Source organism: Anguilla rostrata, chromosome 5, assembly GCF_018555375.3.
Source record: "Anguilla rostrata isolate EN2019 chromosome 5, ASM1855537v3, whole genome shotgun sequence".
Taxonomy (NCBI): domain Eukaryota; kingdom Metazoa; phylum Chordata; class Actinopteri; order Anguilliformes; family Anguillidae; genus Anguilla; species Anguilla rostrata.
The window spans coordinates 20,707,807-20,735,609 of NC_057937.1; positions in this window are offsets into that span (position 1 = coordinate 20,707,807).

The following is a 27,803-nucleotide window of genomic DNA, read 5'->3' on the forward strand; positions in this document are numbered from 1 at the left end:
GTTAAAAAAGTCATGTATACCTGAAAATACAAAAGAGTGACTAAAAAATACAACAATGATAATTATAATTTAGTATAATGTTTTGGTTCATAATATATACTTAAAAGTCCAACATATCCTAATGCAAACATTCTAAAGACACACATTGTACAGTAGTACTCACACAGCTTTAAATAAGTCACAAGCATTACATTTCAAAGGACTAATGTCACAGCTACACACCATGGAACCAATGAGGCAGAGCTTATCTCTGTAATTGTATCTGAGAATGAAAAAATTGAAATTTTACTTCTGTCTAGATTTTTATGTTTATGGAAATATCAACATCAGGAAATGATTAACCTATTCTACATGAGAGAAATAATGACAAGAATTTAACCACAGTGGCAGAATGCATTGAATACATGTTCTGTCTCAAAACCGCAGAGAACAATCTGCTTCTTCTTCCTTGTCTTCTTCGGCTCTTTGAAAGGCGAAGCAAATTCACTTTAAAGGCGTTAAAGAAAAAAGAAAAAAAAACATGTACACACAGACGGCCTGTTCAGAATGTGTGGGCACTACGCAGTAAGTGTGTCAGGTCCCTCAGTGAGTGTGGTGTAGGATCCAGTGAGCTTTTTGCATATGTTAAAGGCAATAATGGGACCCAGAGGGATCGCGGGCTCCCAGAGGGCGAGAGTGTGACGAGAGAGGGGCCGGGAAAGGACTCCTCTCCTGAGCTTAGCCCGCCCGGGGGCCCCGACCTGCCGAGAGCAGCCGCGCAGCCCCGCTCGCCCCTCTCACGGAAAACGCGAAAATGTGAAAATGCCATTTATGTTTACAACCACCAACCGCGTGAGGATCATACCGCGCAGTTCCCATCTCTGCTGCGCGTATGCTGTCTTTTCAGTGAGCGTGGGTGGCTCTCTCACAGAATACGCCACTCTAGCCAAGAAAAAAAAAAAAGAAAAGCCTTTTCGATTTTCACCATGAGTGCCGCAACTCGACAAGCTCATGCGATTAAGCCCGGAACCCGCAAAATGAATAAAATCATGACAAAGCAAAAGTAATTTGGCCACAAATGACAAAGCATGAATTATATACTGCAGCAGCGTTTATGAAATTTCACGCAATATTTCAGGTTTTCACATTTAAAAAAAAAAATAAATATATCAATGAGGGGGATTGTATCTTCACACAAAGTGAATATGTGAAGTCAAATCCTGCTGATTGTCACCTACTGAGGAGTTCACTGCGGTCATTGTGAACATTGACCCTTTGAAGAGTAGGTAAATTGAGGACAATGTTAAGAACAAAGGTTGATTGAATCCAGGCCTGTTGTGATTGTATGCAATCATTTAATAATTTTAATCATATTAACCCAACTTTTTAAGGTTGTAAGAGTTTATGACAGGAGACTGTGTGCAAAAGTCTGTATAACAGACAGTAGCTTCCGGACTGCAGTGAGAATTGGAACTCCCCCTCCATATCTTAATCGTTACACTTTTTCCCTCCATGCCCCAATTTTTTATTTATTTATTTCTGCAATATTAGCCTGGGCCAGAAGTCTTGAGGCTATGAGGTTTCAAGGATAAAAGCTGTTACAATCCATTTATACAGGAAGATATTTTTTACAGAAGCAATTCAGATTAAGTACCTTGCTCATGTGCACAACGGCTGTGCCACACCTGGTATTTGAGCCCGAAACCTTTGAATTGGAAGCTCGCTACCATACACAGCTGGCCCACCGTGAATATCTGTTTTTGGGACTCAAGGTACCCAGCCAGGAGAGTGCCGGTGTGAAGTTTGGTACAGCTGTCACATCAGCACTGCAGGTGCTGCACGTGCATTAGCAAAAAAGCGAGGCGTTATTGACGAGAAGCACAGTGATCAATGGCACAGAGGAACCAGTGTCGCAGGAGCTCGATCTTTGGGCTTGGTGCGGGCACGCGCCCCTGCTGCCGGGCCATTTGGAGGTGGCGATATGCGCAGGGCCGACGGCGGTAACAGAGGCTTATCGACGGCCGACGGCGTTCTCACCCCCGGGATTTGATTACATGCACGGCCCGTTATTGGGAATGGAACCTGACGTATTTATGACAGGACTTGCTACCGTTTGGAGTTCTGCTTGAAAGGTATCAATCATAATGTGGAGCAGTCATGCGAAACCCAGCCTGGGGGTCCTTTTTATCTGTGAACCAGGAGACATTTCTTTTGCATGAATACACATACACACACACACATGCCGTGCACACACAGGCACAGGTTCTTGCTTTTGCATTTTAATAATTTTTCTAATAAATTTTTTCTCCCAGTTTGGAGAGGCAGGCCCAACTGGATACCAGAACATAAAGCACATCCATGCACTGGAACAATGTATGAATGAGCCACCAGCATGGCTCAAATGAGGTAATAAAGAAACATTGTTTTGAGTTTACATTCATTTAGCAGACACACTTACCCAGAGTGACAATATATGAGAAACCTAAGTGTATTAATTAGGCAATGCACTTATGTTTCTCCTGCATTGTAAGTCACTCTGGCTAACAGCTAAATAAATCTAATATAATAAAGTGAAAACGTACTTCATTTGAGAACATGCTGTTGGCTCATTCTGTTAAGACACTGCGTATGGATGTCTCACGCTCTGGTGTCTAATCAGACCATTTTCTCCAGTACTTTGTGTCTGTGTGTGTGTGCATATGCGTGGGTGTGAGTGTATGCTTGTGCTTGTGTGTGTGTGTGTGTGTGTGAGTGCGTGCATGTGCATGTGTTTGCATGTGTATGTGTGTGCGCATGGGTGTGTGTGTGCATGTGTGTGTGCATGAGCATGTGTCCTACCTTAATGAGGAAAAGGACAATGCACAGGTCAGATGTATTAGGAAACACACGTTTCTTACTCATGCTGTGTATGCACAGAATACAAAATAACCATCTCCATGACAATAAGGATAAGAGGTTTATCAATGAATGCAAGGATGTAAGAATAAAATAATGAAAAAGGGTCATCTAGGGTAATCATTTACTGACAGTCTAGAAAGTATCCAGAAGAGTGTCAAGTCAGGATTTGAACATTGAGGATCTCTCCCTCTACTACATGATCTTTCAAGCTGTTCTAGTCATTGACAACTTTGACAAGATACATCCTGATATCAGGGAAGTCTGTAGCATGTGATGATCCTGTTGGAGGTTTTTGCAGTGTGTATATGTGTCAGCATTGTGGGCGGGGCTTACGGTGATGCCCTGTCAGTACGGGGGCCGTGACCGGTCTGGCTGTGGCAACAGCTGGCGCTCAGCTGCTTCTAAAACCGGGCCTTTAAGAAACAAGTCCTCGGCTGCAACACAGTAATTAGGTGCAAAGGCCTGGATCCCTCCTCCTCCTCTAAAATCCGCCATCCTCCTCCCCGCTCCACCCCTGACGAACCCCGGCAAGACGGCAGAGGGGAGGGGGCGTCCTGCTTGACACATCTGGGCACGGGAGAGTGACGGAAACAGCTGCTTCTGCACATATGGTGCCCGAAGGCTGGCAGCGTGGCGGCGGCTGCCGTGCCAACCGCAGGCAAATTATCCATCATTAATCCCAGGATCGGACCGGCGTATGAAACACAGCTAATCAAAACATCTGGGGGTGGTGGGGAGGAGACAGGAGGGCAGGGGTGGCAGGAGGTGTTGGTTTGAAAGGGCCACGCCTCCCCATTAATAGAGATGGCCCCTGAGGCATGTGCAAAAAGGTGTGAACTGTTTCTGAAACCATTATGTTCCGTCAGTTTTGCAGATGCTTTCATGCCGAGCAGCTTACCTGAGCGGGAGTGCTGGACTCAGCTAACAACTTTCCCAGACTAGCTAGCGCAAATTGAACATCACTAAAGTGCTTATGCAAGTTAGCCATGCCAACCAAGAACCAAAGTACTAATCCTGAAGGCATGCAGATAACATTCATAACAAGCTATAAATAAACAAAAACAGAGGAGTTGGGAGAGGAGAGAGAGAGACGTTTCCTGATTGGGGACTGTGAATGATGTGATGTCTGACAGCGATGGAGGGGAGTTGGGGGGGGGGCAGATGGAGGGCAGGGGAGGAGTTTAAACATTCTACTGGTGGCCTTACGGCTTAGCTCAGCCATTCAGGCATGTTACGCTTCAGCTCTGGAGGGTCGCAGTGTCTGCTGGTTTTTGGGGTGTTTCAGTGCCCACAGTACGTGCTTAATTAAAATCAATGAACAGTCTGCACACCTTATTTCCAAGGCCTAAATTGGCAACCGTTTGTCTTCACATGATGAAACGTTGAGGGTTAAATATGTGTCATTTTCTCCATTGTGATCTGAAACAACACCACTGAGGGATCTTAATATATACTGTACATCCATCATCCACATCTGCTTATCCTGAGCAGGGTCGGAGTAACCAGAGGAAACTCACACGAAGAGAATGTGCAGACTCCACACAGAAAGGCCCAAGTCAACACTCAATTCCTTAAAATATTACATTTTTAAAAATCCAAGTTGGTAAATTGGGAGCTTAATTTTGCAGCACAAAATCAACATGATAAAAATAAATTCTAAAAATTGACTGGTGTGGATGCAATCTGAAATAAACAACATTCATCTCTGCATCTTAACAAGTTCATGGAACTCATTAGCATTTCAAACCAATGCCACCTGTACACTGCAATGCTCCTACAAACCAGCAAAATTTACACAATAGCCTTACTTATCCACAGCAGTTTATGAACAAGGTCAAGAAAGAGAACTCTCTAGGGCTAACAATGGAAACCCCATATTTGACTTCTAAACGTTGGCGGATACCTTAAACATGGTAAACTATTTTTCTTTTTTGAGGGAAAAGAGAAAATCGATGCATGGACACGCGTTCGTTTTCTCGCCTGTCTGTCAGAGGCTGTGTCCTTTTCACTCATAGGCTAGGCCTGTTTAAAAAAAAAAAAAAAAACAGGCCTACAAATTCCCTCAGAAAGACGATGACATTAAAATGTCCTTTGATGTGCCATCGCTCGGCAGGGAATATTATCAGCAATAGTGGCTCCTTTCCTTAATGCCTTTCCGGAGGATCAATGAGCGCTTAAATGCTACAGTGGGACAATTAAGAATAAAAGGAGGGTAGTTTCTGTGTAAATCAGATTAGCTATAGTCTCCCCTAACAGGTTCTCAAAAGCACAGTGTGAGCCCAACAGCTGCCCCTGCCAAGCGCTCCTACCCTGAGTGCGGTGTCTGCATATGCAAACACAGAGATGCTCTTATTATGGCCCCCGACAATGCACCCACGTACAATGCATACATTGGTGGGGGGGGGGGGAAGGGGGTTAAAATTAACATGACATGGCTCACACAGCTGACAGGTTGTTTGACATGTGCATGTGAGCCTCATCGAGTCTCCACAGAAGTACTATGGTGAAGACAATACAAGTAAAAAATGGACGTGTGTACACACACATGCGTACACAGACACGCCCACACAAACCTCTACATACACACACACTCACTAACTTTAAATACAACCCAAAAACAGACTTTTCATATTATAATTTCAAACGGTCCCTAAAACACAAAGCATAGCATACTAGCATTCATCGTTTCCTCTTAACCATATTGGGAATCATGCTGGATTAAGCTGTCCTGCTAAAGAAACCCCTTGACATAATAATAAAAAAATAAGGTAAATTTGATATTGCCAAGCTGACAAGCTTGTGACTGGGAACAATTTCTAACCTTCACCATTTCCAGAAGCGCACGAGTCTGGGAGCCAGTGGCGAATTGCAGGCGTCCCCTGAGGCTTCGCACTAATGTCAGCAGCGGTAATAATGTGGATGTAACTGCAGGCTGACGCCATTGTACGCTTGCACAGCTCCAGACAGATATGCCAGCTCCGACACAATTAACTAGCGACAGCAGGTATCGCCTGGCTCCGGCATGTTCATGCTTTCCTACTGTAATGGCCACGGAGTGAATCTAACTCTCATTCAACCAATTAGCATGTCTCTCCTGTAATGGCCACAGAGTGAGTCGAACTCTCATTTAACCAATTAGCATGTCTCTCCTGTAATGGCCACAGAGTGAGTCTAACTTTCATTCAACCAATTAGCATGTCTCTCCTGTAATGGCCACAGAGTGAATCTAACTTTCATTTAACCAATTAGCATGTCTCTCCTGTAATGGCCACAGAATGAGTCGAACTCTCATTTAACCAATTAGCATGTCTCTCCTGTAATGGCCACGGAGTGAGTCGAACTCTCATTTAACCAATTAGCATGTCTCTCCTGTAATGGCCACAGAATGAGTCGAACTCTCATTTAACCAATTAGCATGTCTCTCCTGTAATGGCCACAGAGTGAGTCTAACTTTCATTCAACCAATTAGCATGTGTACCAGGTAATGGTCACAGAGTGAGTCTGGACTTTCCATTACTCGATTAACATGTCTGCCCTGTTACGGCCACACAGTGAGTCTGAACTTTCAATTAATTGATTAATGGTAAATGGTAAATGGACTACATTTATATAGCGCTTTTATCCATAGCGCTTTTCAATTGATGCTCATTCACCAGAGCAATTAGGGGTTAGATGTCTGGCTCAGGGACACTTCGACACACCGGCAACCATCCGACTGCCAGACAACCACTCTTACCTCCTGAGCTATGTCGCCCATAATAATAATCAATATGTCTCCTCGGTAGTGGCAACAGAGTGAATCTCACTTTCAATTAACCAATTACCATGTCTCCCTTGTAATGGCCACAGAGAGAGGCTAACTTTCGATTAAATAATAAAAATGTCCTCTCCTGTAAAGGCTGTGAAGATCAGTAAAAGTCCCGCTTTAAATTCAACCAAAGAGCAGAGAGCAGAGCATCTTGGCCATACCAGCTCCAACCGTAGCTGTCAGCCTCGCAAGACAATGTACAGTTAGCTCTAGCATTGACCGGGGTGGGGGATTTCAGTCAGCAGCGATGATATCATCTCAAAGCACACCAGAGCTGATCGATTGTCAAGTTGCACATGAAGTGTCCTTTGACTCATATCTGTGTGAGCCTGCCTTGTGAATGTGACATTGTTCAGAGAGAGCACCTGTTTTTCTCTGTGCTCCTGAACAAACAGTGGAGGTTGTGTTGAGTTTTGCATGATTGGGGATTACAAATCGAGAGAAAAATTGGAAAAATACACACACATACACACACAGACCACACACACACACGTGTTTTTAAAAAATTATATTCATCATGGATGAAAATACCATAGATATGAGTTGACAAAGTGGCACGTCCAGTGTGATTCCATTTTGATGCACCTCAGCTATTTACTACTAATCTAGAGATGCATCCGATAAGAAACATATGGCAGGCTCAGATAAATAAAAAAAGTGTTGGGGAACTGGAATTATTGGAAGACAAGACTAATTTAGGGTAATTATCCTGATTTTCATGTCGGCTTCAAAATCCAGTGTTCTACCCTGAAGGTGGTAATTATAAGACATGTCATTTAACACGTTGTTAAAGATAGAAAACGTCTATTAAAATGACTTGTGGTGCATATGATGTGTAGCCTAATTGTACAGGCTGTCAGAGGACATAGCGTTCTGTTGCACACATGTCAAAAAGGGTTGTTTGTAACTGATCGATTCCATATATTACAGAAACACAGACAATTCATCAGAGTCCAGTTAGACAATGACAATTTGTGTATAAACAGCGCATAGCACCGAGCTCTCTTGTGCTTTACAATGGTCGTACCTCATACTCTAAAGACACTGTACGCAGGGAAAGATGCCAAGTTAATACTGTGTGGAAGTGGCAGAATTGCTAATCAGACAGCAGACAGGAGACGAGACTGTATATGCGTGTGTGTGTATATGTGCGTGTGTGCGCGCCTGTGTGTGTGAGTGTAAGTGTGTGTGGGTGTGTGCAACGTTTAGCTCATTTACGATTTCCCAATTTCTTTTCAGAATTTGATTCCTGTTTTAATGTAAGCTTCTAAAATAAGTTGTTCCGTATTCCTCATCCAATCTGAAGCAGGTGTCGTGTGGGAGATCACATCGTGCCATGTTCTCAGGGAAAGCTAGCACACAGCCGCTTGCAGTACCTTTGACAATATGACCTTGTTCTGAGGGACAATGAAACCCTAACGCTAGCTTCCTACCTTCCCTGGGAATACAAGGAATGACAAGTCCCAAAAGGACTCCCGATAAACAGGCTCTTTAATGAAAGTTGTGCGTAATTTGCTCTTTGCCATCTTAACTGTGGTTATTACTATTTTAAATGGGTACATCTGTCAGTGTGAATTCTTCCATTACCTCCACTCATTACCGCAGAACAGCACAGCTCCCCAAGGAAGCGCGTTTTATGTGATCATCTGTCCAAATACGCGTTAATGTTCCAGATTTGACGCTCGTCTCAAAACAAATTTGTCGAAAGCAATTAAAAAATATCACTGCAAAAACAACCCATCATAAAGTTTTTTTTATTTATTTTTTATTTTTTTACATTTTTTATTCATGATATTGCCCACTACCTTTGGATCCAGAATGAAACTGTACTGTTCTTTCATTTGAACAGATGTGGAAAGGTAGGAGGTAGGCAGGTATAGTATAGGTATGATGTGTTCCATCTCCTGCTGCTGTTGATGATGAATGTGGCTGTATTTGTCTGTAGACAAAAATACACAAGGAAAGTAAAATAATTACAAGTAAAGAATGGGGGGGAAAAAATGGGATTTCAAGCAATATTTTAGATCAAATTAACGTCTTTCATTTTAACACAAATAAATATACAAATTGCCACTTTGCCAGGGAATGTAAAAACACAAAACCCCCACAACTTAATATTAAGGCAATGGATAGTTTAGTTAGTGGTGGGGTAGAATGTGATTAGATTCATGGCCTGACTGGTTACTGCAGTGGTCATTGTGACAAGGCAAGGTCAGTGTAACTAGGACAGTGGTTAAAATGGGGTTAGAACAAAGGGAATGAGTGGTAACAGTGTTGTTAAACCGCATTTATCGTAGTGGGCAGAGCGTTTAAGGCAGTGTTCAAGTGTGGCTTGGGTAGTGGTCAGCATGGTTCGGACATATTGTTCAGTGTGCTTAGTGCAGTGGTCAGGTCTGTTTGGGGCAGACTTGTGGGGAAGATGCTTGGTTAGATAATGGTTAGAATGTTGGGGAAAGTGGTAAAGTGCATTAAAGATGTGGTTAAAGTATTGAGTGTGGTTAGGGTATTGGTCAATGCAGCTTGTGAAGTGTTCATTGTGATAAGGGCAGTAGGCATTGTAGTCCTGAATGGAGGTTGTTGACTACATCATCCAGTTGCCTCGGCACATACCCAGAACATCATAAATTGATAATGTGCAGAAATGTGCACTATGCAAGCCTTTCTAGATAATGTATATGCTCTCAGGCTCACTACAGCATTTTTTCCCTTGCTCGCTCTGATGTCCATGACCACCTCCTCCAGGACCAAACAGCGTGGGCCTATGGAAACTTATTAGAGAGAGAAGCGGGAAGTCCTCTCACACGCCTCTCCATAATAATGGGCAGAAACCTCCGAACAGAGGCTTTTAACCTGTCACCTTTTATTCAAAGCATGGAGCAAGTCCATTACACATTGCCACTTGAAAGGCGCGGAAATTGTGATATTGTATTGGTAAAAAGCCTCACAGAGCAGATCTGTAGGAATAATTGCCTTTCAGAACAGTTCATGTGTGATTCAGAGTTGCCTCCCAGTCTACCACAGTAATTACAAACCAGTTGGCTGTATTATCAGTGGTATTAAGAGTAATGGAGTGAAAAAAGATATGTTTTTTTTGGACTATGGAAAATGTCAGTCTTTGTTTAAGATCGGGTGAGCTGTGCAGAACCTTCGAAGCCTTAAGTCCATGAACTGAAAAGTTGTGGGGGAAAAAATCTGCCTTGTTTCTTGAATGTAAGTGGAATTTTAAACCACATTTAAAACCCATGGAATTCATACCATCTCCCTGTAATAATAACAGCCGATGCTCAGATCACAAAATGGATGTTTTTGAAAAATAAACTTTGAAGAACTCCTCCAGAACAGGGAATTAACAGAATAAAGACAGAAGAAAAAAGTCAAACAATGCTGTTTATGGCTATTTGCTTTGTATTAATTGATATAAAATATAAAATATACATCTTAAGGCTTTGTCGAGCATAAGGATCCACTGCTGTAATTTTGGCTTTGAAGTGCCGCTCAAGTTCAAGCTCCACCCCGTACACTACATTACCCAATTACACAGCTGTTATCCAGTTTATGGGTAATGACCAGGGTATTGTTGTTACATACTATCCATTTCTCACATCTCTATCCATCTCTGAGTAATTATTCAGACAGTTATAAGTAGCAGGGTGGGTGGAGTAGGGGGGTTTAGGGGCATGTCTCACCCAGGATTTGAACCCGCATATCTCAGGTTATAGCATTAGTTCCTTAATCACTACACCACGCGGTGTCCTCTACGTAGTGTCATTATCACTGAAAATGAGCATTCATGCAGGCATACTGTCCTTATTTTTACAGTAGGCCTGCCAAAGTTTTCCAAAACCACTGCAATGGAAGCAAAAGAGTAACACTCCTTAACAAATGAACTATTCTTGTCGAGGGAACAGCCTAGACATACAACGGAAAAAGGCCACTAAGCACATCAAGGATGAAAACAGGTGGAGGGTATGTTTATCAATGCTGTGAACGATCCATGGTCTTCTCAATGACTTCTAAAAGACTCAAGCCAGCTGAAACCCATGATTCAGTTTCATTTACACTCACATGTGATCTGCACAGCATCTACAGATCTGTCAAAGGTGTCCCTAATAGACAATTTGTGGCAAATATGGTTGAGTCTAGGCACCCAAGAGTCAGTTAGGCAATGACAAGTGCAACTGTAACCAGGCACATTTAGGATTTAGCACAGAATTTAAATTCTGGGCCAAATGTGGCCCAAATAGCTCAGGGGGGCGACATAGCTCAGGAGGCAAGAGCGGTTGTCTGGCAGTCGGAGGGTTGCCGGTTCGATCCCCGCCCTGGGCGTGTCGAAGTGTCCCTGAGCAAGACACCTAACCCCTTACTGCTCTGGTGAATGAGAGGCATCAATTGTAAAGCGCTTTGGATAAAAGCGCTATATAAATGCAGTCCATTTACCATTTACCGAATGCATATCATGCCTGAGATGTGGTCTCATCAAGGTTGAGTTGTGGCTTCATTCTGATGGCCAGATTCAGATGAGCTCATCACAGTCTTTACATGGTGATTTGTGAGCCAATTGTACTGCTAAGTGTGGGCCAGGACTGGGTTATCACTCAGTTGCTATCTGGGCTGTGATAACATGAGTCTAAACACACGTGAATGTGCTGCTAGTGGTGCGCTTGCTGGTCATCTTCAATGCGGACTGAATAGGCCTAATATGGCCTACAAAATGTCTGGAGCACAGATTCATTTGAGTGGTATGGGTGAGGTCTGAAAGGAAAATGTTATATTTCATGTGCGTATGAAATATAATTTCACTGGTCTAGAGTTACTGTATGCTGCTACTGCTGTTGCAATGGCTCCTGCCGCTGCTGCTGATGATGATGATGACTATGATGATGATGATAGCTTAGGATTGTTCCATAGCTTGTGTGGGCCAGAGGTCAATAAAACTGTGATTCTTTGGAATCAGGCTGTGATTGTTCATATGCCTGCACTTAACCTAATTACGCACTACTGTTTTTCTTTCCCCTACACACCCCTGACCCCTGAACTACACCCCCCTCCCCCCCCCCCACCCCACCCAAAACCCTATCTCTGTGAGCATCAAAAATCAGTCAGGAAGCTCTCTCTCCCAGGCAGCTTGAAAAAAAATTTTTTTGGGGGGGCTCCTCTAATGACCAGTCTCTTCCTTTTCCACTGCTGCCCTTGTTTCTCGGTGAATTACCGCCTTCCTTTTGAAAATATTTGGCCCAATTTTTAAAATACTGTTTGTACAGCTGCAAAACTCAGCTGCACGTGACCTTCTTCTAAAAATGCACAATGCAAACCTGAGGCAGCAGGACAGCTCATCCTGTTGAAACACTGGGATCTGTATTCCAGAGTACGGACGTGCTTTCGCGGTCTGGTAGCAAATCCTGACCATGCTCATGGCTGTCAGCTCTGTTGTGTAGTACATAACTAAACATAACATGTCAAATCTGGGTTTCGGTCAGTGGGTTTCTCCTAGTCACGGGAGAATTCAGTATTAACAATGCATGTGGAGCTCATTGACATTTTCACATCACTATTTTGTCTCTGTCCCAAGTGAGTCAGCTGCAGTCTACCTGTGCCAGCTGGGCATTGAGTCTACCCCACAGATGCAATGATTGTGCAGCTCAGCTGTTGGACTGTGAAGTGAAAAGCAGTGGCAGCAGCTCATGGCAGTCTCCTGAATGATGACACTGATGGAGGACATTGCACCAATGAGATGGGGCCAGGGATACAGTTGCTTATTCAAAATTCAAAAATCAGGGGTTAAACACTGTTTAAAACACCTTCCTTTCTCCTCTCATCTATAGATTCCTGACTGCCCCTCCGACTGACATACATTTCCTCTCCATTTTCCCATATTGGCACTGTAGCCAAGTTTCTGTTCATTATTGGATTTATTCTGTAACGCCATTAATGTGGGGGATGCAACCAGTACTGGCTTCCTCTGTGAGCCTTGGGCTGGATCTGGTTATTGTATATGCATGTGGGACTGTGAGATCATTCAGTTCTGGGTTTTTTTTACTCTACAATTTCTTTTAATACATCAATCATTTACCTTTAGGTAGATATAGTAATTACATTTTTCCTGAATAAGAAAAAGGGGGAACAAGATTAGTATAGATTCAATATTTAAAAAGTTATTATTGATGTATACACACTGAAGGCACACTACACCTTGTCATAATTTGCGATGGCACCAGTGATCTATTGTACGTGAGAATAATCTAATTGTCTAGTCAATTAGGTTAGTCAATTGCTTAAAGTAGATGTAGTTTAAAAAATGTATCTACTTCACAATTCAAGACAACGTGGGCAATTTTTCAAAGTACAATGTATACACCCTTCACCCCCCCACCCCCCCAACAGGGGAAAAAAACAATAGATTTTTACAGTACAATCGCACATGAACACATAAGCATGCTTCTTACGTGTTTAAAAGGAATCAATTAGCTGCAGCAGGCAAATTCTGATCAAATTCTTCAGGTTCTCCAGATGCTCAGAGGCAAAGCTTCTTAGATTGCTTGAAATGGTGGACATGCTAACAGCTGCAGGATGACTGGCTAATTAGTGCAATTACAGCTGTAAAACGCCAAATACAGGGGACTGAATCCCTCTTAGTAATCTCACCTAATTAATTTAATGGATGGTTTGTGCTTGTAATGAGCAATCAAATGCTCCTTTTAATTAATACACAGAATTTCATATTCAGTGCTGTCAATCAGCTCATTCTTCGATAGAATCGCATAAATATGCCAACCCAAACCATCATTAATTTTTTATGGGCTTATTTATGGTGCCTCATATTTTCCTAGCCTTGTCTTTATTGTTTTACAGCTGGACTTTTACCAATGCATTTTGGGTGAAAAAGCTCTTATCTGGACGGTGCCAATCAAAGATTTTTTTACCAGTAACATTCCAGTTAGTAGTCCAGTTTGCTAACATATACACCACACTATTTTGCCCAGCTTGTCCTTGTTTTGCATTTCTATTTGAACCTGTAGTGTAAGGTAATATCACCATAGTAATTTTAAAATCAGAAACAAGCTGGTGCACAGCGAGAGGTAATGTCTGCTTGGATGCATTTACATGATATTTTCAGAGCACAGATTCTGACTGTTGTGCTTCATTTAGACACAGGAATGAAACAGATTACCATAATTGTGCTTGCTGCTATGTGGTTATAAATGTTTCAATACCAGAGGTAATTATTCGAAAGTAAAGGTGAGTCAAAAAATTCAGAACTGCATTACTCCTGGATGCGGCATTAATCACACAGCGGTGGTGAATTCAGTGAAGACCATTCTGCTGACGCGCTGTACAGACTCTTCTCTCTGTGACCCCAATCTTCCCTCAGGCTCAAACCCTGTGCAACTCATAATCCTTCTGCAGCGTGGGTCACCCCAACTTTCCCAGGGTTTACGTTCACTGTGACATTCCCTGTACTAGTGTTCCGTGTTCCAGGTTCCCTGTCCTCTATCCGTGTTCTTTGTTTAGTGTTCTGTGTTCCATTCCATTAACATGTCCAGATTCAATCCAGCCACAGTGCTGTTTTTTATTTAACCATAAACTTTGCAACCTGCATCAGCATTATTGAAATGTTGAAAGTGATCTAGATTGGAGATTAAATGTTTGTTTAATTTATGAATAAAATACAAATTTAGGTATTTAATATGAACAGTGCAATGCCGGATGCTGGGCCAGACACTGTGGGTGGGAAGGGGTGAAACATTTTTTAATGAGGAAAGACTGACAGATATAAAAGTTTTTGTGGTGGTGGTACATAATTCCACAGTTTAGATGTGAAACATGGCACATTCAGATGAACACCTCTCTCTCCCCATCTGTAATGAAAAACCCTTTCTTCTCTTCTTCTTTCCACTCTGTCTTTCTGCGTCACCCATTCCATTCCTTCTCTGCAGTTTTTACATTTTCATTAAATGGCGTAATTCTGATCGGTGAGGAATAGATTAGCAAGGTCCTGATTGAGGAGGGATGCTTGCCCTGACGGCGAGAGAAGAGTGCTGACTAGCGATTTCACGGTGCTCCTCAGTGTCTGCCCGCATGCCCTCTCCCAGATTGAGATATTTGCAAACTGTCATCTGCCATAAATAGCTGTCTGAAATGACAGGGCCACTCATGGCTCTCAGGACCGATTTTAGGGAGGGCTGCTGACTCCCCTCCCCCTGTATCCCCCCAAGTCTCTGTAGCCAATGTCTCGAAATCCAAAAGAACAGAAATGAGATGTGATCGGGAGAATATGGAAGCAGATCCCCCCCCCCCCCCACCTTAACTCCGTCAGTCACTTCCCATGACCCCCTTTGGTTATTAACTATCTGACAGGCTGCAATCATGGGACTCCATTAGTCCAGGCAAATCCCTGTTCCTCCCACACCTCTGTGATGAAAATGGCTTTGCTACAGTTCCGGAGTCTGAAATTGAATTGTGAAATGTGTCACGTCTGGTGGCGCAGAAGAGAGCGGACATATCCGATCCATCTCCGCGGTGATATCTAGGAATCCTCCGGCTCTTTTGGATTTCGGGAACCTCTTTCTCATCCTTCAGCTGTGAATGTGACCTACGCATGAAGTGCTGATGTGTTTGATCTAAAGAATAAAAAAGTTAAAGGAAAAACACTCATTATTTTCACTTAGGGAAAGATGACATTCTCTTAGATTAGAAATTAATTTAATTCAATTTATGTTGTTATTAATGTTTGTTACAGTAGTAATCTAACCAAATGTGTATATACATACAATGCCGTCCATAAGTATTTGGACAGTGACCCAATTTTTGTGTCACTGAACATTCAGACTCCAGCACATTGGATTTGAAAGAAAACAATGAATATGAGATTTAAGTGTAGGCTGTCAGCTTCAATTTAAAGATGTTTATGTCCATATCCAGTGATCCATGTAGGAATTACAGCCCTTTACATAGGGGACCAAAAATAATAAGACGAATTAACATAATCTGAAATAAAGTCATCATATTTATTACTTGGTTGATGTAATTCCTATATGGATCACTGGATAAGGGTGTAAATACCCACAGATTAAAACAGACGGTTTGTGCATTAAACTCAATTTATTCATGTTGTTTCATTTCAAACCAAATGTGCTGGAGTACAGAGCCAAAACAACAACAATTGTGTCAATGGTCCAAATACTTACAGACTGCACTGTGGATAGATGTTACAGAAGTGGTTTTGCAAAGAAGTATGGGAGGTTAAGGCAAGGGAGTCATGGAAATGCACTTATAATGAGGTTCGGATGAAATCGCTCGCAAGTGCCACATGTCATGCCTGGATCAGTGGGAGAGTGAACTAGGCTTGTAACTCAGATCTTACACAAATTAATACATGGTAGAGATTACCAGGGCTCATGTTGAAATCCAAGAACCATAGAGTTTTCAGGACCTGGCTTGACAGAATGTTAGATGGTTTGATTCAAACTCATGATGACAAATACCTGACTGTTTCATTGCTGGGCTAGAACAAAATCTTGCAGCCACAATGACTATATCCATATCAAATTATACAGCCCTAGTCTTGACTGTCGGAAAATAACAGGCCAAGAGGCTCTGGGCGCCCATTATGAATAACTTTCCTAATTTAGTTTCAAGAGTTTTTCAGCTTATTAGGTGCATTTTGACCGATTTGAATAAGCAATACACTTTACAGTAATTTAAGACTAAGTAGGTGTAACTTCCAAACATATCAAGAGCAGCATCAGAATTTTTAATGCAGGAAATCAAATGGATTTACAGACACTTTTATGTAACTATATAATAATGACATAAAATTGCAATTTGTTTATTTTACCTTCCAGATTTTAAATGAAATGAATGAATGGAATCGACTACTTATGTATTTTTAAAAATAGCCAGTGTCCCTCCCATCCTTGCTCACACACACACACACACATACCAGCATCGACTCAATCTTTTTCTGCTTACGTTCTCCAGCTCACTTTCCAAAAAAAAAAAGAAGATACTTAGGCTCCGATGTACAACTTTTTTGGAAGCACCATTAGCCATTGCACCTTTTGAATACAACAAAAAATTTAGCATGAGAAACAGTGAAGGAAAGTGACCCAGGTTTAACGTGAGGCTTAACAGAGCACTACAGAACCTTGGAGAACAAACAGTGAAAGGCTGCTGTTCTTCTCTTCTCCGCTATTACTCACTCGCACTCACTCTCTCTTTTTTTTTCTTTTTTCCCTTCAAGAAGCAGCCATCCGATACACTGAGCCAAACAACCGACCAGTCACCATAATAGCATAACCAAGTATTTACGACATGGGTGTTTAAGATTTCCCAGATAAAGCATGAAACACTATAGCTGCAAATTTGCTAATATCATTATGTGATGTTAGCAGGAACTGAAGCTGACAGAACAGGATCTCCCTTGGGCCTCCCCCCCCCCTCAAGGACGTCATTTATAGCGTAAAGGCTATAAAGCGCGTGCAAGTTATCGGGTTTGGAACCTTCCTCAGTGTCTGTGCGCTCCGGTTACACGGGTCTCTTTCTTAAAACACAAGTGTTAAAATAATTACGGAAAATGGCTGTCTGGACATCTGCTTTTTCTCACAGAAAGACAGGAAAAGGCTTGGTCATAGATTATACTCTTCAATTTAGGTTTTTTTAAAAAAACAATGGGTGAATAAAACAAGACAATAAAAAACTAGAATGATCAATGCGCATTGATTTTTTTATTGTCTGTTAACTGTATTCTGATCAAAGAAATATTCAGTATTTTACTAATTTAGCATAGTTTTTCAATCAATACAAAATAACAATTAAATATGGGCATACCCTTAAGGTCTAAAGCCTGGATTCAGTTTTCCTTTGTTTTGAGTATTGTTTGAAATTCTGTTTTTTATACACAAGCACAATTTGGTGAATTCACTCTGGTTATTGGTAAACTGGCCAATCTACGAATCTATGATGAAGATTTAAAAAAAATAAAAACAATCATAGAAACTTACATTTCATTGTGTGTAAAATTTAAGAATATTATGTTATTTGTCTAAGGCCCAAACAGACAGTAAGAAAGTACTGCTAAAAACTAATATTTAATTGGAATTTTATTGATTGAAAAGCCATGCTGTTGAAAGCTGTTCTGTAATACCTGGTCAAAGTGAGATCATTTTGCAACCATGATTAAGCACCCGTATACTGTATGAAAATACAGACCTGCGTAACAATGTTTACATAGATCTCTATTGATTTGTCTGTGCATGTTCGTGTGTTGTATGTTGTAGTAAAGGATTGCTTTTAGGCACAATGTGTAGCTTATGCTAAAGCAGTGACTGCTAGGTACTTAGATTTCAGCAGCAACTTTCTCACTGCCTGTTATAGGTTTCATAAAAACAAATAAAATAAATAACACATGTATATTCAGATTTCTTCTTTGACTTCAGTTAGGCAGATTTACAGGAACTGTAGGAAAAAACCTCACTGGCAAAGCTTTGGGAAAAGCAAGTGTTACAGTCACTGCCACAATGAATTTACTCTGTGATGTCATCAATAAAAAAATGACACCACACAACAAAACACAGCAATAAAACCCTCAAAGTCGGCCTTCACAGTCTTCACAGTCACAGGTTCAGAGACTTCAGGCCTGGCATGGCGATGGTTAATCGGCTAGCGTCTCTATTCCAAGGTGACAGGTGGAGGGGAGTGGGGGGGGGGGGAACTTATCAGCAGCAATAAATGAGGGCTAATAGCCCCACAGGAGAGAGGAGAAATGGCTTGTCTTTAAAAGCTGCCACAGTGTTTAGTATCTCTTTTATTATATTGGTGGTGGTAATGCGATATGTCACACTGGTGCTAATACACTTCTGCGTTCTGTCATCTGGCTGAAATGCTTATCAAGGCCCCGCGTGCGCGACTCGCCCTCTTGTCGGGAGCAATTATCCCCCAACGCCGGCGGGGCTGAGGACTCAAGACTGCCGTCATTAGCGCTGGGGAGCCGTGACGCTCGCAGTCTGTGTACGGCTGGGCTCTCTCTCTCTCTCTCCCTCTCTCTCTCTCCCTCTCCCTCTCTCTCTCTTTCTCTTACTAGCTCTCTCTCTCCCTCTCCCTCTCCCTCTCTCTCTCTTTCTCTCTCTCTCACTCTCTCTCTTCTCTCTCTCTCTCTCTCTCTCTCTCTCCTCTCTCTCCCTCTTTCTCTCTCTTTCTCTTACTAGCTCTCTCTCTCTCTCTCCCTCGCTCTCTCTTTCTCTTACTAGCTCTCTCTCTCTCTCTCCCTCTCTCTGCCTAAGCCCCTCGGGTTAGCAGGTGCTGAAATTGAACCCTCTGGTTCAAGTTCAGTAAGGCAGACCCCTTTTGCCTAAACTTAACTTTGAGCGGCTGAAAGAACGAGTGTTCCCTGACACTTACTGACACTCAGGCCTTTTTAAAAACACTCAAAACAAGGGCCAGCCACAGAAGTGCCCATTTAAAACAAGTAAAATAAAAAATGAGGGACACATGAACTGTTGATGGACTTTTTTTTGCCTTTGGTGAACAATCAAATAGAAATTGATAATAAAGTTTCAAAAGGAAGTGAAGTATACCTTGGCTAAAAAGTAAGACAAAAAGCTGACAAAAAAGGAAACATTGCGCAATTGCCTCTGAGCTCTACCCTTTCTGCCCACCCACCTGAAGTGCTGATTAACTTGGTGAGAATCAATCAATATCTAATTCATGGCACCAACCATTGTATCATTCAACAGAAAATTAATATAATCTCATATCAGAGCTGCTTAATTGACAGGCACTCATCTCATTGTAGACCTAGATTCTTACACAAATCGTAAAGTAATAATAATCTCTGATGTTGATGAAAGCTGTTCTGTGATACCTGGCAAAAGTCAGACCATTTTGCAACCATTATTATGCACCCATATACTGTATAAAGTATACAGATTTGTTTTGATTTGTCTGTGCATGATAGTGTTCTGAATGTTTGTTGGGGTAGAAAGTGCAGGCTACGCTAAAGAAATGACATCAAAATGGTGTGATTTCAGCGGAACTTTCTTACTGACTGTTATTGGGTGTTTTGTTGCAGCTGGCTGGGATATACATAATTTTACTACAATGGCCTTGCAAGTTGCTTCAGACATAATTCATATGATATACATTGCTGCTGAATTTTACTGCTACTAGTAGTACTACTACTACTGATGGGAGTGTGAGGGTTCAGGACTCCCATAATGGGTACATTGGGCTGTCAATTGCTTACTTGTTTGAAACAATCAAACAATTTTGCTCTGAACAGCAGAACAAAATGGTTCAGCTTACTGATATCACTTAATAGTTCTATGTTTCATGAAGCTTCATTCATCTGTCACTAGATACAACTATTAATTGTGTTATTATCAATAATAAAAATAAAAATAATAGCAATAGATTGCATTGCTGTCAATTTGCAGACAATCTTATCCAGAGCTTACAGTGTGAACTCAATTCAAAGGCCAGGGATCAAGTGTAGAACGTAAAGCCACAAGAAAGAAAAGTAGTGCAAGAAATATAAACTCGGATGACACCTTGTCAACTAGCCAAGAAGTTATAACAGTTATACAAACAATGCAAAAAATTCAAGCGACATTTCTTAATTGTAATATTTCTACTTGAAAACACAATATGACTTCTAAATGTTGAATTATGAACTTGAGGGTGTACGTGACCTCCTGGGAGCCCAGTGACATATCCTTTAATCTTTTCCTCTTTTTTGCACTGAGGAGGGTTCTCTGGCATCCAGTTTCCGCAGCCGACCTTCGGGTTTCATTGAGAAAACGTGAACGTTTTCACCGTATGCCAAAGAGGGCTCATTACGCCCCAGTTTAAAGACGGCGCTCATCTGGGGAGGCCTTGTCGCAGCTGGAAAAGACCCCCCTGGGGGCGTGGAAGGGAAACGGCGAGGGCCCCTGGGTAATTAGTGCTCAAAACTTGCTCTAAACACCCCCCAAACAAGTTTCCAGAAAGCGCGGCGTTTCCACATTTAGAATGTCTCTGTGGCCTAGACGGAACTTCACAGCGACGGCTGTCGCTTCACAAACATCGTTTGGCTACGTGCTGTAGCCTGCTAGCCCGCTGAAGTGCGAGGAATGCTGCCAAGTAGCAGATTAGAGTTAATGATAACTGGTGACTTTTAAATCCGTTCTTGTGTTCCTGTGAAACAGAAAGGAAGGCAGCCTGATCTATTGATTTCATTTTTTATATCATCATTAGCATATGGTATGTTCTCTCGTATATCTGCTTGCCAAATGACAGCTGCCTGGGGAGGGGGGTGGGGGGAGGGGGGTCTGTGTGCCTCAATCTTAGCAGTCAAGCTAACACTGAAACTTTGAAAGAGCATTAAAATAATATCTTTGAATGATAAAATTGATAATTAGTTCCACTAAATGATATTCCATGCAATTATCAAACAACACTCATTTGCAGCTCATCTGATCATAAATCCCTAAACAATTAGCATTAGAGCATCCTTTGAAAGATGGTTATTTTTAGCAAATGCATCATGAATGACCTTGTGCGCAGTAGTGAAAACACAGCTGGTCTTTAACTCCAGCTTAAATACCTTTTTGAGCGACAAACTTCAATACGGAGGCAAAAAAAATAAATAAATAAAAATAATTATGCCTTACCACAAATTCCTGCTGGAAAGTTTGTTTAAAATTGCCTCAAGCTGTGGTTCCCACTAGAAAATCTTCAGAAAAGGTCTGTATTCACCAGAGACTTCTCAGGATGGAGAGGCTGGAATGTCAAAGCCATGACCCCACCAACCGCCCCCCCCCCCCCCCGACTTCATCCATAACCATCTCCATAGATTCGATTATACACCCTGGGTTTAACCAGAAATGTAAAATGTATCCCTGCCGTTTGCAGTAAAGAAGCAATGCAGGGTTGTGTATGCTGAAGACCCATAAATGTGATGGGTGCAATTTTTTGTAAACTTGAAATTGGTGTGGTTTCTGTGTCATTAAATTTGAGTCAAATAGGCCAAATATGGAATGGGAATCCTTGCAGAATGATTGAAATTCTGTTTGCTGTCTCCCATATGCCGTGCCATCTTCCAAATGGTCATTTCCATGGCCTTCAAGTATACTTACATACATGTCACTGAAACACTGAAACATTCACACACAGACACACACACACACGCACACACATGCACACACACACACATAACCATATGCAGGAATACACGAGAGTAATGACTCAACAAGATACACATGATTCAAATGCACATTGGTAAGACCTGAAATACACACACGTTTGCATACAGCACCAGGTACTGACACACACCCACACAATTAGAAGTTGCATAAAAACACCCCCTAAGCTCTCACACTTACACACACACACACACACACACACTGCTTTGCATCCTAGCTCGCATGCTTTCTGCCACTACCTGTAATGTGCAGTGTGTATGTCCAAACGTCCTATAGCACAGGTGCATATTCATAGCAATTTTCTGAATAACGGAAGAAAAATGCTAAAAATATATGACATGTCTAAACACTGCAAACTTGCTCTGGTTCAGTGAGGGCGCCAGGTGGGTTTGTGTGGTTTTTTGGATGACTTCAATGCTGACAGAGGTCCCGGTACTCAGTGGTGAACACACAAGCAAGATGGCAGCTTTGAAAGATTTACTAACACATATCAAATGAGCTCCCCAAAAGGGTACATCCAAATCCATTCATAGACTCAACTTAAAAAACCTCTCCTTCCACAGCCACACAAAGGTGCACCTCTCACAAAAAGCAGGAGAGAAAAAAGTAATGCTGACCATGGTAATTATTCAGAATTCTGAGTGAATTCTCTACACTTTTATCTCGCCATCAGCACATCAGTGAGTGCTAGTTTCACAGAGAACGTGTATTCTTGCGATGGTGCAATTTTGAGAAGGCCAAAAAAAAAAGAGAGTGGAAAAAAGACAAAGCTTTGAATATATGCAGAGGGATGAGAAAGAAAGAGGGGCCGGTCGACCGTGTGTCTCAGAGCCGTCAGCGAATTCAGCGATTTAACTGCTTCATTGATTACTTAACCCCACAATCTCCCTGTGTGTTTCACACAACTCTTGTCATCCCCTGCTTGTCCTTACTGGAATGCTTACACCAAGAAACTGCTACTGAACCCTGAGAGCCAGACAGTGTTTCCCCAAGAAATACCATTTCTGTAACCAAATACAAGCAGCGCAACAGGAGCAAGCGTTTACATGAAAGAAAGCTGGAGTTGATCAATGTTTGTTTTTAATTTGACTTAATTTGATGAAGAAATGCAATCATTTGTTTTCTTTTCCACACTCAGTTTTTGAAATGTACCATCTAAAATAACTCACAAAACTTTGTTTCTGAAATAGTTATACCTGCATTTATTTGTACATCTGAGTTATGATTTGATTTTATAGCTTAATGCATTCTGTAGCAAAGAACAGTACAGGCAACAAATAAAGAATCAATTCAGTAAGCAGGCACATCCTCCCCCTACTTAATCCCACAGAACACTCAGCTCATTGATCATTGATGAACACAGCAGATAAGAGCAGTTTCAGCTGATACACATCTACTCCTAGAGGAAACTCTGAAAGTTATCTTCAGATTAGTCTGGCCTTCTGGTCATCCATGGGAGCGGATGCCCTGAGAGTGAAGGTGGAACACCGTTTTACCACTTTGGGAAAATGTATTTCTGGAGGAAAAAAAAATTAAGACAACATGGAACAGGTCAAGAGAAGATTTAAACATTGATTGGTTAAGCCTTGCCTGGAATCCGTGCATGTTGGTAATGGCCCTTCCATCGTTTATAAAGAACGGTTTTACTCTTGTAATTTAATGGTTCACTTCTGCGAATCAATAAAACTGTGAAGCAAAACATACATCTTTATGCATTTGGCTCTAAGACCTCCGGACTGTGGCCGCTCACAGGTAGCTGTGGGCAGTTAAAACTGTCGGCTTTGTTCTGGCCCAAACAGAACCCAGAGTCTGGCAGAGGTGGGTACCGGTGGTGCAGAAGGTGGGGAATGTAAATCGCCATTGACCCCTCACGGTGATCATGCTTGCTTTATGACATTGAGGCTCATTGATCAGAAGGAGCCGACCCTTCTTGGGCCAAATAAAGCCCTGCAGTGCCGGCAGAGGGTGACTTCTTAAGTGTTGAACCAAAGGGGACCGCTTATTGACAGGTCTGTAAACGTTAAAGTCGTTTCAATTGATTGGCCTTCGCGCACACTGGGTGCCTTTGGGATGGGGGGGCTGGGCAGGAAGGACTCCGGCTTGCCACTACCGGAACAGGGAAACAAGAGACGAGTACCCAAAAAATGCACGTTTATTACCTTTATACCCTGAGTGCGCTTATACTGTAGCTGGAAGATTTGCCCACGGGATCTGCACACATACTCCTGGATTCAAACCCACCAGATGGGGGTGTATTGTTGTGTAGACCTTGATTCGTAACGTAACTAAGAGGTTGCTGGTTCAAACCTCAGGAGCCCTTGCAAACCATGTTGGTCCCTCTGGGTAACGGTTTCCGTGTTGAAAATTAATAAATAAAACTATACTTACGTTAATGAAACGTGTGGTTAAATCATAAAACACACAAAGGGCAGGCTAGTGGAACATCTGGACCCTGGATCTCTGGCTCTGCATTAAACTCAACTATTGCATTCTAAAGATGTGCTTGGTGGGAGCTGAATGATATATATTTGTTCTTAATTATATTTGACTGATATCATAATAAACTGACCACCATTTGGTAACATGGTGTCGATTTTGTTCCCAGGGCCCAAGAGAGACATAATGCTGCATGATGTCACTTTGAAAACAGCCAAAAAATAAATAACGAAAAGGAATCCTTCATGCGCTCTGCATGACTGACTCCAGATGCAGAGAACATTAACATGAAACAGTTGAAAAAAACAGTCTATAAATGTTAATGTGCATAATTCAGGTGTCAGTCGATATCATTAGTGCTAGTTTAATCGCTCACACATATCGCTTGCAGGCCTGCAAAAACCGTTTGATTTTAGTGCTCAACCAACACAAACCTCAACATCAGAGATCAGAAAACAGTAACATCTGGTGGGTAGAGCAAGACAATTTTAAAAACTATTATTATATTTTTATCCCAGATGTTGTTGGTGCTTTCAAACTCACCTAATCTTCTCTCTTTAATCTCTTGTGTCAAGTGGCTGCTGAAGAAATTGGAAAAAAAGCTAAAGTACCATACGGTCTCATTTTGTTACCTTTTGTGCTGGAATCCATAATTGAGTGAGACTTTTGTTAGCAGTGGGAGTTAACGCTTTGTTAATTGTGATATGGCCTCGATATTCCACTGCTTGATCTCACAAGGTGAGGAGGAGGAGGAGGAAGAAGAACAGGAAGCAGGAAACGTGGAATGATAGATTAAAAAGTGCATAATCTGACAGATTTTTTGAGCTGTCACAGAGTTGTCACAGTGTAGGGATGACAACTGATTCATGTGCAAATCTCTGTGCTCCTCGGTTGGCAGTCAGATAATATAAAACTCACATTTTCTGCACAGGAAAGTGACAGGATGCTGTGGACAAAGACAGCAAAGCTGTCACAAACAGCTGTCTGTTAGCAGAAAGATCATATTTATTTTTTGACAATAATTCATCAGGTATGCCTTTTGAGAGTGAAACTTAGAGACAGCTGTACACTCTTGTATTTATAACAAAAACACAATCCTAAGTGCAGGCCCAAAAGCTGTTGAGAAACAGTATTATATTATGATTTATTAAAACCGGATTGTGAGAGGGCAGCGTGGTTGTGGTGCCGGCTGCAGGCAGAGAGATGGGGCACCACAACCACGCTGCCCCCTGACATGGATAAACATTTTTTAATTTTTTTTAAATGACTGACACTTGTCATTTAGTTTTTGTTGGTTTTAAATATATGGGGAATAAGAGCCTTAAAAACATACATTCTATGCCAATGAAGAGCCTTGGGTTCAGCCATATTATTGCAAACCTAGTGCCACCATGCTACATGGGTGCAGACAGTGAGCCAAAGCAAGGTAAGCCTGTATAACTCCTATTTTTAGCAGCTTGATCTAGCTGCTCAGATGTAATAATAGTCAATTATGAACAGACACCACTACAGGAAGTCTACAGGAACCTTTCTTTCTGGTTTCTCTAGCCGATATGAATTGTAATGGATATAAATAGCCATGCTTGCAGCAGGCATTTGTCAAATAAGTGACAGGAAGTTGACAAGGATATCAAAAACATTTTACTATCAACTGAATAAAACAATGTCTTAATGTAAAAAACAGAAGGCATTTTTCATACAAAAACATGCATTTTTCTTCAGTCGGCTACTTTTACTTGGAAAAGTTAGAAAAACACATACTAATGAAGTACTGCATATACTGCACAGGGATCTTTGGCTTTGGAAATGTGTTGTAATGTAACTAGAGGTACATGCCATAGATGCTTATATTTTTCTGGCCTACTCAAGATCACAAGGAAATTATACAGCTTAGACTTCATTTACATTTTCCATGCACCTTCAGCTATTTAGCAGACGCTCTTATTCAGAGAAACTTCAAAGATAAGTGTATATCTAATACATGGTAAACAAATACACACTTACACACATAGTACATACATACATACATACATATAGTGGTAAATATTATCGGAACATAATAATAATAATAATAATAATAATGATAATTATTATTATTATTATTATTATTATTATTATATTATTATTATTATTATTATAATATGGACACCTTCACATTGCCATCATTGATTTTTGGAGCGGGGACTCTACTCATGTTCACTTGTGGTGACTCAGACGGGCTTAAGCACGACCGCTGTGGCCTGCGGTTTAACTTAATAACCTGTCCATCGGAGGCCTCAGACTCCTGGGCGTAATGAAGCTCCTGACCTTTCTCTCGCCCGTGATGCTAGCGCTAATCTCACTCTTCAAGTGGAGATCGGCTGTCGGTAGCCACAGGGTTCCTCGCTCCTCACTCGTGTCCGCGCTGGGGTCCATTAGATAAGAGGGCGGTCCCCTCCCCCTCCACTCCCCTGACTTTTGTTCCACGCTATTAGGCATCATCCCCTCTCCGGACCCAACCTGTGGAGCTCATTTGTATTTGAGGACGCGCTCAGTGTGAACCGCGATCCTCACCGATACTGGCATAGAGCGTGCCAGAGCCCACAGCCAGACACCAGCTAAAGTGTTACAAGAAAAGGGGAGCCAAAATTCAACCGGATTTAACGGAGAGAAACGGATTCACTGGGTATTGTCAAACTAGAGGATTAGAGAGGGGTTTAAGATTAAGTTTGTATCTTTGAGCTTGGAAACCACAGGGATGAACCTTTGTGGGACGCTGCAGAAAAAGATTAATCAGTTTCTGCAGGTGGTCATAAGAGAGCCACACGCGGCCCTGACTGCTGACGAAGTGACAAAAAAGGTTCGTTTAATACCGAGCTGCCGTGTATCTGTCTGGGAATTTTATTTTTTTTTACCAAAATGAGCCAAATAGACAGATGAACAAGAGAACAAAAAGTCAATACTTTGCATGTTGTGGGCGATAAAAAAAAGTATGTTGTTTTTATCATTTGTATTAGCTGAAGACTTGTCACACTGAGTGGGTCTGTGTGGACCCAAAGCGAGGAGCTGTTTCAAACAGAACCCCGGGCAAAAAGCTGGACTTCAAACGAGTGGGAATCACGGCGGCCGGGACTGGGAGAGGAGGAGGATTAAAAACAAAACAAAAGAAAAAAAAAGCAGCGAAAATGAGTGCCTTCATCTTCTCCCCAACCCACTTACTTCAGCACACTTCTAATGCTGCCATGATCACAGTCACACTCTCTGGCACAGACCTATCTCTCACACATCATCAAAGGCCCCGTGGCCAGGATGATCCCCATAACAAGATAATAATAACATTATTTCCTCTCACAAAACATGTTTTCAATACAATTATCAGGGCTGGATTGAGAGCACAAGGAGGCTGGAGTATCTGATAACTGACATGCTTGCAGGGAAGGGAAGATGGCCGTGGTCCCAGCCATTACAGACGTAGAATCTTCTAGCTCTCTCTCTTTTTTCTTCCTTTTTGTATAAATATGCCGAGG